Below are 11,193 nucleotides of genomic sequence, written 5' to 3' on the forward strand. Positions count from 1 at the left end.
TTGGGGGTGTTTTATTTCAGTGAAAAAATGAAGTTTCATGTTGTGCAGGGGTGTATGCAGCTGGCTATGTGGAACGTTTAAGGGGGTTCCCCCTAATGACTGAAGACAGGCCAATTGTCTTTGTCATATTTTCTTTTTTTATCCAGACAGCACTGCAGTTCACAATTCCCACCTGATAAAGAAAGAAAATCACTGTTGAACCATGCTGCATGTTTCACTGATCAAAATCCAACTGAGAATATAAGGGGTTGTATATGATAGGAAGTTTACAGAAATGAACAACAGTTCTAGACGGTAGATGCCCTGCTGGAAGCCATTTTATTCACTTGGAGCAGCAATCCCTCCAGCCTCCTGAAAACACTGGCGTTAAGCATGCCTAACACATTTTTGAGTTGATTAACAGGAATGGTGCAACTGCTCATTACTGACTCCTTTTTGAAAAATGGCTTGGCCTTCTGGACTTCTTTTAATGAGTTTCTTTGGACAGTATGATGTTTTTAGCAATTTTCCTTCTACTACCAGATTGTGGTAATTTGAGAAAGACATGTTACCTCCATGATCTGATCACAGATAGGCAAAAGTAAATATTAATTGATAGAAACGTCATTGGACGGCATCTTTTTTGTTGTATTTGTTGTTGAATGAGCCACTTAATTGGGATCAGTAAGTTTTATGGACTGCCAATAATAAAGCTCCTAAACTTACTGTAAGAGATTAATTCAATTCAATTCAGTTTATTTATATAGCGCCAAATTCACAACACATGTCATCTCAAGGCACTTTACAGTTCAACCACAATATACAGTCAAATTGATACAAAGTTTTCTATCTAAGGAAAACCAGTTGATTGCATTGACTCAAATACAATCCCTCAGATTAACCTGCATTATGTACGTCCTAACATTTGAGACAAAATAAAATAAAATTGGATGTTGGATGCTTAGTTAACTGCTGTCAGTCATACTTTTAGTCCCAGTTTATTTTGCTAAATCTATAAAGTCCTAAATAAATGATGAAAGGGATGATCCATCTTGTAGTAATTTCATTTTCATGTCAGGGTTTTTGGAAAACATCAGCGCATCAGGCAACATCTTGCATGTTAAAATTGTGCTTGTGTCCCATCCAGAAACGTGTTTTTGTTTTATACAACAAATTATGAATTGTTGATGGCGATCCAATTATTCAAGTTGACCAAGCATGCTCTTGTCATCTGGTGCAAACAATAAAGTCTTAAAAGTACAGGTGAAAAGAAAAGGCATGAATCCACTCAGAAAAATGATTCCACCAGCAGTGTCGAAATGTCAGAGCATCAAGAATCGTTTGTCAATTTCCATTTAATAAAAGGTTGTAACATAAATCATTGTATTGTACAATAAAGACACATGGAATGTTTTGCACTGAGAAAAAGGATGTCAGCTATTTTGAACCCTAAATTAAATGGAAAGGGCGTTCTGAGCAGTTGGACCTTTTATTGATTTTATAAATGTGATGGGTAAATAAATCCTGCACATTAATCTACCCATACAATGTCCAGTATATATCAAATCCTCTCTGGAACTGTCGGAAGCAGCTGTCAGCATCTTTAGCAGACTTCCTTTTTCTCCGAGTGACAGCAACCTCAAGTGGATTGCCTTTGAAGAGGAATCCTTGGCCTACTGACTCAGAATTTGAAAGATGTGCTTTTGTGTTACATTTAAATTTCCTCGTCTAATTGCAGTTATAGCCCGGAGATCTGCAATAATAAATCATTGCAGATCTCTGCTCCGTGTGCATCCGTATTGACAATCATGAAAGAGCAAAGAGTGATTTGAAGGCACTGCAGCCTATCATAAATAAAAGATTCTGTCAGTGCTGAGTTCCTCTGTTCAAGAAAGACTGGTAGCAGAGATGTAAACATATTCTCTCACCAATACGCCACGACAGATGATATGAGAGTTCATCCTCCCTGTGTTCCTCCATAGCTCCTCATTTATGTCTTTTCATGTTTTCCTGGTTACATCTGTTGGAGTTCATCAAAGCTGTGCCATCAGCATAGCTGATGTAGTTGCAGGATGTAAAACATATATGACATGATTTTTGCATAAAGGTTTATCCAGCTGATGGATAAGGTTTGGAGTAGAAAAGGAAAAAAAGATCTGGCTTGTTTGTATCACATTGCCTGCAAATATGTGAAGCCTGTGATTTTTCTGTATTGGATTTTTTCATTAATTCTAACTTTTTAATACCTGACGGTCCTCCTTAAGTCTCGTATAAAGTGCAGAATTGTTAGTTTATCAGCCATAGGAATGGTGCTTTAGTAGACCTGGAAAACTAGTCACTGCTAATCAAGATCATTTATGAAATCTGTATAAGGTGATTTTAGAAAGGTATTAATTCCTTACACTGTGTCCCAGTTGAAAAGAAAAAAAGTTAAAAAATGTGCCATGCATTTAATTTTAACTGCTTTACCTTTACCATAGTCTTTAGCTGTTTACATCTATAAACCTGTATAAATGCTGCTGCTCTGTGAAAGCTCCACAGGGTTTTTGGAGAATCCTGGAAAACCAACGGCCTTGTCTAAACCAAGATACACAGTAGATAGATAGGTAATGGAGAAATTGTGGAGACATTATAATGGTAGTATGCATTTCCTGGCCATTTAAGCACAATGACATGTAGGAAACAAAAAGATGGTGCTGTGGGCCGATGTATTCTGCTAGTTTTACCTTAAGCCCCTGTCACACCTTGACGATTTAGCCAGTGTATGCCTGACGTCACAGAATCTTCTAAAAGTCTGGCATACGCTGAACTTTTTATGTATTGTTTCAATTTTGGGCATTTACAAAAAGTATTCATAACAAGTCCAGAACTTATGTCCAAAGACAGCCTAACTGATCTATAATGCACGGCAAAATGTCACAAGCCAGTGTCCTGAGGGGGGGAGCAATGTGCTGGGAGGCATCCAGCCTGCATAAAAAGAAGTCTGTGATTGAGATATTAACCTAGCTGCTGTTTACCGCCCACAAAAAAAAAAGAATAAATAAAAAGAAAGAAAGAAGGTTTGCAGTCGCAGCAGATTCAGTGTCATATCTGCTAGGAAGTTTGTTGGTTGTGGCCGTGGCCGTGAACACAAGAAGTTTCCATCACACTCACCTTCTCGCTCACCCTATGATGGGGATGAAGTCTGGAGGAGAACTGACAGTTTCCTCCTGTGAACCACTTTTATACCAAAACACTGCCAATAAACCATTATACAGTAGCTGTAAGTTCGAAACAAATTTAACGGTCATCTGGAACAAGTCAAATAAGTTGATATGAATATTGTAGGTAAGTTCTTGATAAGTTACGCATAAGTTATGCTGAAGTTAATATTAGGTTTTGAATAAGCTAGACTTATGAGTAACTTACACTTAAGGTATGTCAACGATCAAATAACTTACCTGTAACCCACTTATGGCCCACTCATGAGCTTACACTAGCATATGTAAGGAAATGAATTTGTTGACTTACTTGCCGTATGTCGTCATGTGCCAGTATACTTGAGTGTGCTTCAGCGTCCTCATAACTTATACAAAACTCATCCATAATTTATCCAACTTATGCCAGGTTTTTTGCCAGATTTGCCAGACTGGCTAAATCGTCAAGATTTGACCGCTGCTATAGATAGAAAATTGTCATGGCTTTGGATCTGTTTAAGTTTTATTTTTATTTTTTTTTCATTGGTTTCATTTCCATTTTGTGTTATTCTAGTTGTTTTTTGTTATATCTTTGGAGTTTTAAAGTGTTTCTTGTTTAGCCTCTGTTGCCCCCTTGTGTCAGACTCCTTCCCCTAGCTCCCTTCTAGATGTTTCCATCCACAGCTGTTCCTTGTTAGCTCATTGGCCCAGTCTTTGTTTTGTCTCTCCCTGTGCAGTTCCTCAGTGCTGGTTCCTTGTCATTTCTTGCCCGTGTGTGTTTTCCCTGACTTTTTCTAGTTCTTGGTTTTCTGTAATTTTGTTATTTTTGCCTCAGTTACTACTTTTTGAATCATTCAAACTGCAAGAAGCCACTTCAGCTTCCTTCTCTGCATTTGGGTCCTCCAAAACCTCCACCCAACCTAACAAAAACTTTGAATGAATTTGACTGTATGATCTGCTGGATTGTCTTTGTGAAGTGCCTTGAGATGACATGTTGTGAATTGGCACTATATGAATAATCTAAACTGAACTAAAAATTAATTGGCTATAGGTTAATTGTTTTCATGCTGGAAGGAGGACTTCAGACCAAGTCTAAAGGCTTTTGGACTATCTGCCCATGAACTATTCTTTCAGGGGTGATTAGAAAGCTCTATTCATCTTCCCATGAACACTGGACAGCCTTTCTTTTGGAACAGGACTTTACTAATCATACTATTTGCTCTTTTCAACAAAGACCAGATTATTGTATGTGAGTATGTTGTCCTTAGTTAAAGTTGATGTAATTTCTTAAAATCAGTTACTACTCATATTAAACTTTACATTTAAATGTGCCGTATTGTGATCTGTAAATGTTCCCCACCCATTCTTTATGTAGCACTTTTCAGACACCTGTCAAAATTTTCGCAGTGCACAGTGACCCCTTAGAAACATGCTTTATAGTATATGTTGTATGTTCGCTATGGATTATTTTAAGCATATGTGTCCAGCTTAAGCTACAGTAAGCGGGTCAAATTCTGTCCACCATAGCAGTTCATCAAGCCCTCAAGAGCAAAGAGCATGTGATGTCAGAAAATAAAGGCATACGTTCTACTCAAGTGTACCAATTTCAGTAAATTACCAATAGCAGATCAGTGTGCTCTTTGTAAATTAAATTATGAATCAGAAGTTTAATTTATACACCTGCATCCAGCCTTTTTAAAGACTTGATAATAATGAGGAGGACTGATATAAAAATTAGTTTGACTCCCCTGAGTTAAAGGGACAAGTACAAGGTGGTTAGTTTATCTGTCATAGTGAGCTGGCTTTGTTTTATTATTTAATTTAATATTTATATCTATAGAATCTCATTTAAGCATTTGTAAAGACCTAAAGTATCTTTGTCAGAATAACAGCAAAGTTATCATACAAAGTTATCAGCAAAGATTTGCTGATGTTTATTCATTTGCTAGGACATTAATCTTGTATTTAGACCTGACTGCATGGAACCTTAATGGATTACAGATTTATTGAATCTGACAATAAGAATTTTTAGTAAATGGGATCGCATTAGACGGAAGAGGATTTAATTTGACTGATAATTGTGTTTGAATTGGACCTGTTTACATTCTTTGCAAAATTGTTTAGGATGACTTTGTTGTCGAATTGATTCAAACTCAGAGGATATGAATATAAATAAACTCAATAAATAACTGTAAGTTGACATAACAGAGATTTTTTTTCTACACTGGAATAATTGTCCCAATAAACAGGACGAAGTAAATTGTTAATTTTCTGATATAGCTCAACGGCAACACCAGTTGGATGACAGGAAGCATTACACCGGGAAAAAGTTCTGCCTTCACTAGCTGGTTCATCATTTCTTCGACATTTAATGGCTTTTTGCTTCAACTTACAAGGAGCTCAGAATTGATTTAAAGCTAAATGCATTGATTAAAAACACTTTAAGATCTCAGATATAAATGTAAAACCCAGTATAGGTGGAAAAATAAGCATTAAAAAGCCTATATCTGTCACCAGTAGTAAAATTACTTTGGAGAGACTATTTGGTAATTTAGACAGAGACCATATCCCTTGTTTTCGGTTGGATGATACTCATAACAGTATTGAAACCAGAAGAGAAATCATTTTTGTTTATAGCATATAATTAGAAGCTGCTCAGATGTGCACAGTTGCCCATGGGATGACATCACAGGGGGGGGGAAACAAAACAACCTCTGTAATTTACTAGTAGAAAGTCATCCATTTGTTTTTTTTTATTATTTTCTTATTTTCTTAAACCAGTTTAAGTGTTTCAAAGGATCAAAAAGACACTACATTATTCTATCATTGTAGCGTCTTTTCCTTCTTTTCTAGGAACAATTACTGTTCTAAACAACGCGTTGTCCTGACCTGCTGCAGCAGAAAACATGCATAATTTCCCCTCAAAGCTCCATATAGTCTATTCCTTTGGTTTAATTTCAGAGCAGATGGTAGTGGCAGGATGCAGGTCTCTGCTAGTCCCTGTGGAGGTGACGTTGATGCAAACGGTTCATCTGCAGCTGAATCGAGGAAAGAGGTTTTCCTCATATATAATGTGAAAGTAGTGCATGTTAAGTGGAGAAGAAATTAATCCTGCAGCAGCACTGTCGGGTTTAAAGCCCAGAAGGAAGACTTTTCTGGGGAAAAAAAGTCATGGTTCTAAGAAGGGTTACACTTTCAACATTTTAGTCACAGCTTTCTTCACATAAACACTACATGCATTATCCTTATTACAAGTATTTTAATGTTAAGATTCAAGTCTTATAAATAGAATATTACTTTACTGATCACCATACGTGTATAGATGTCATCTCTTCATTTTTTTTTCAGGAGAATAAAAATATAAAATAAACAGCTGAAGGTTCTGATTGGCTGAGCTAACATTAAATTAACCATATTTATTAGAGGAGGGCTCTGTTTTGCTCAGTCTACCATTCCACCCTTTTTTTCTCCATTTTGAGATTTATTCATTCCAATTGACATATATCACCCTCCTCGTCTCTCTTTGGTAGGCAGATTAGATTTGAAAACATAATCAATGCCATTAAGCAGACCATGTCATCTTGTTGCCTCACTTGTGCCATTTTGAATTTCATTAATGGCTGAATTTTCAGTATCAATGATCCTAATAAGATACATTTAAGTTTGAGGTTGCTGTGTGACAGAGACAGAAGTTTAAAAGCACATTTTTCGGATGTGATCAACCATTAAATGGTCTGAAGCTGCAGTTAGAAGACTGATGAATTCTGTCATAACAAGCAGATCTACTGAGAGGTTGTTTGCTAAAAAAAAAAAAAAAAAATCAAAAAAGCTATCTTTATCATAGCTTTGGAAAAGGTCCTTTTGGAACAGAATAAACACATGATTCCTCCTCCATCTGCTGTCTTCCCTGTTTTGAGCCCCTTTTATTATTTTAATTTCTCTGCCATTAACTTTGCACATTACTACTTGTGGGGATTTAATATTCCTATCGATTTGTGACAAGGACATGTAAGAATGTCTATCTGTTGGTACCAAAATAAACCCAGAAACTAACATTTGAAAAAATTATAAGAGTGTCATTTACAGTCATTTTTGATGTTCCAAATGTTTAATGATAGATAGGATGGGAAACATAGCAGGACTGAATTTTAAAAAGCTTTAATAAGACAGAAATAAAATGCAATAACAATCAGGGCCTTACAAAAGTATGCAAGCAATATTTCCTCTTCTTGTTGCTACAAATGTGTTTCTATGGGACTCTGCTAACAAGTTGGAAGTGCATATTTATATTGTGGAGAATAAATAATACATTGAGATTCATTTTTACAAACTGCAATCTGAAAAATGTAGTAGGCAATAGCATTCAGTCTGTCCAATCAATTGCCCTTAGATGTTACTTCAGTTGTAAATAGAGCCCGAACATTGTTGATCCAATCCCTGTGAACATGCATTCGTTCTGCAAAAACCTCTGAGGATAGAGGGAGAACATTATTAAACAAACAGGATGAAGGCCAAGGTAAAACAAATATTTAGGTTTTTCATTATCATGTCCTTCACAACCAAAGCAAAGACTATTGAAGGTCTCTTAATTCCCAAAGAGAGATATCTCTATGCCAAATAATTTTACATTTCATTCAGATTAAGGAAAAGAGATATGCCTGAATGTATGGGAGGAGATAAAGGTCCAAAAAGTTTACTCTCATTGTGTCAATGACTTGCAGTAATCCTTCATACCAGGTATTTGTGTTGTGGCAGTGGAAAGGTGGTTTGAGCATTTAGGTCAGACAAATCTCCATAGGCTAACATAGGCGACTCAATCTAGGAATATAACAAACATGAGTCCAGTGTGAGTATATTGGGCCATTTAAATTAACAAAGAATTTAACCGATTTTCAGGGGTATTTCTAGGGGTACTAGCAGCTGTCTATACATTGGTTTTAAAAGCACATTTTGAAACTTTTTTCACTTGGTAAAAGTTCGGGGGGTTTTTCCAGTCTATGATGCTACTACAATAAAGGATGAATTTATTTAAGTTTCCAGTAAATAGGACCTTCAGTTTATCCGGAGGCGGTGCAGCTTCAGAGAACTTTTAGACCCTGGAAAAATTTGAAGACAGATTGGCTGTCAGCTGGCTGAACTGTAATACCTTAAGAGTGATGTGCACTTATATAACCTCATAAGATGGATACAGACCGCAGGCTGAATGAGAATTCTATGAATAGATGAAGCACAGAGATGTCAGGATCAGAACAAAGTGAAATAAAGATGACAGAAAGAAAATGGACGAAAACCTTTTATATAATCTTATTATATATATGTATATGTTGGTATATTTTATTTGTTCCTTGTTAACCTAAACAAGATGCAGCCAAAGCAGAGACATGTTTTAAGAATATTTTGCTCATCTATTTTGAATTTCTATCCCTAAACCCTCTATCTATCTCTCTCTAAGACCTTTTGTATCTCATTTCTGAGTTATGTTATCAATGTCATTAGAACAAGGGGCTTCTAGGGTCTAGGGAACATTATCAGAATGCTCAATAAGATATCAAAAACCTTTTAAAGACATAAAAGTTGTTGAAGAGCACAGCACTCCTCTCCTGGGAGATAAGTTAAAACCTCCAACAGATTTTCTTAGATCTGGCAGCTCAGCCAACCTGAACAGTGGGATATAAGTGGCTTTGAGGAGCCAATAATAGCCATCATAAATGAGGTCCAGTGGTACCTTGTTGAGAAGGGCGCTCTCACACCCATTAGGCCTTTATGGTACAGTGGCCAGACAGAAGCCAATCTGCACTAAAAGGAACATGGAAGTCTTCTGTCTAGCTCTCTTTTACAGCTTAAGTTCAGCAGATACTGAAAGGAGAAACTTTAAGTTAAAACATTTAAGAACATAATAAACCATGTGTTTCTTCCTCTGAAAAATAACTCATGTTGAAATGTTCAGTTTTGACTTTGGTTTACAGTTGATGAAACATCAAGATTTAGTTTCTGACAGTATTAGAAAACATGAAAACAAAGATGAAGCATTTAGAAATGTCACCTAATAGCCTCTGTTATTCCCTACTCAATTGTAGTTTAGGGAAGGCTTGCTGAGAGGTCAGCTGTGCAAGATGGTCACTGATACCTTCAGCAAAGCTTGTTTACATGAAAGTATGTTAATAAAAGGTCCAGTAAGATTTATTTTTTTAACAAGCTGCAAAGGCAACAGCAAAGCGAAAGCTTTGGAGGGTTATTAAGCAAAGGCAAGACCACAGTTGCTGCATTCAATTCATACGGACCTGTATCAAAGTTCTCCTCAACCAAAATTGTCATAATTCAATTCAGTTTTTATTTCTATAGCCCAAATTCACAACACATGTCACCTCAAGGGGTTTTACAGAGACAATTCAATGAGATCATATAGTAAGATTGGTTCAAAGTTTTCTATCTAAGGAAAACCAGGTGATTGCATTGACTCATTGACTCCAAGGCAATCCCTCGCACCAAGCATGCTTGTAGCGACAGTGTAGAAGAAAAACTCCCTTTTAACAGGAAGAAACCAGAAGAACCAGGCTCATAAGTGTCCTACGTCGAGCAGAGATTTAAAAAAAAAAAACATTTCGCTCAGTGATTCAAAATGCTTAAAATCTGGGTTTCTGGAAAAAGAGAGAAGAAGTTAAAATAAAAAAACAAGTCTGCTGGCCATCCTAAACAAAACACATCTAAGCCATAGACTACATCACAAGCTGCAGCTGGAATGTGTTCTCTAGACTACTGTAGTTAGTCAACATGTGCTACAATAATATTTGGATCGAATGTGTTGACATAAATAATGTTTTAGTTTGAGTTGTCACAGTAAAGAAGTCTTTTTAGATGCTGCTGACTGTTTGGAAATGTTTAACAAACTCAATCAGTCATTTCTTTAAATCACAGCACCATCATGCAGTAATATTTGTTCAATCTGTTTTGTTATTTACTGGGAAATCATTGGCTTCACAGAAACCAGGGGATTTGTTTAAAGTATTAATGTTTTGCTGCCCTGGATATTCACACACACATATCTGCACATCGTTAAACTTCAAAATGCTCTTGTATTTTTTTTTTTTTTTTTGTGAACACTTCTGTTTGAGCTAAAGTCTGTCTCTGTCAGGATATTCTTGTAATGAGGGTTTTAAATCAAACGGATTATATCAAACGGTTTTAAAATAGCGGTGCGCTGATGTTTCTCAGCCAGCCTGCTGGAGCTTAAACATTTCTGGCAAACAGAGTAAGAGAAACTTCCAAAGTAAAGGTGTGCCAAGCTTGTAGAGGAATCCCAAGAAGATTTTATACTTCCACCTGCTAATGGTTAAAAAAATTAAAAGCTTAATCATATATGTAAAGGCAAATACATAAGAATATTCAAGTGGACTAAAACATGTATGTTACCATTTTATTCTGATATCGTGTAATAAGGAACACATGCATTACATTTAAAAAATGAAATAGTTTTCCAAAAGCTCTGAATTGTGAAACTGTAGTCCACAGGCCCTGGGTATACTTGGATTGTGTTATTGTGGAAATCCTCAAAGAACATTGAATCGATCTCAAATACAATCCCACTGGTTATTTCTTCAGACTGGAGGGTGTAACGGAAGATGGACTGACTGCTTTTATCCTTTTGGAATACGTTCTGGGCTTATATTGTATATCTTCTCAGTCAGGAAAATCAAACAACAAAAGAATCGATGGTAAAACTTTGCAATGAGGTACACAACATTTGATCAGCTACTAGAGAGCGCATTTGGAAGACTGTAAATCCCTTTATTACCCTACAATTGGGGAAATGAACTCTGCATTTAACCCATCCCCTTGGGGATGCAGTGGGCTGCCATTGTGTGGCACCCAGGGAGCAGTGTGGGGTTAAGGGTTTTGCTCAGCAACCCAGATTGTCCTTCTGATCATGCTAATACTGATCATTACTGACACAAATATATAAAGTGAAAAAGTGTAGGGTAGCAAATAAGACTACACTACAGTGAATGCTGTTGTTTTGCCTTTGAATTTGTAATGAGAA

The sequence above is a fragment of the Cyprinodon variegatus genome, unplaced genomic scaffold (genome assembly GCF_000732505.1).
Source record: "Cyprinodon variegatus isolate N-32 unplaced genomic scaffold, C_variegatus-1.0 Scaffold131, whole genome shotgun sequence".
Taxonomy (NCBI): Eukaryota; Metazoa; Chordata; class Actinopteri; order Cyprinodontiformes; family Cyprinodontidae; genus Cyprinodon; species Cyprinodon variegatus.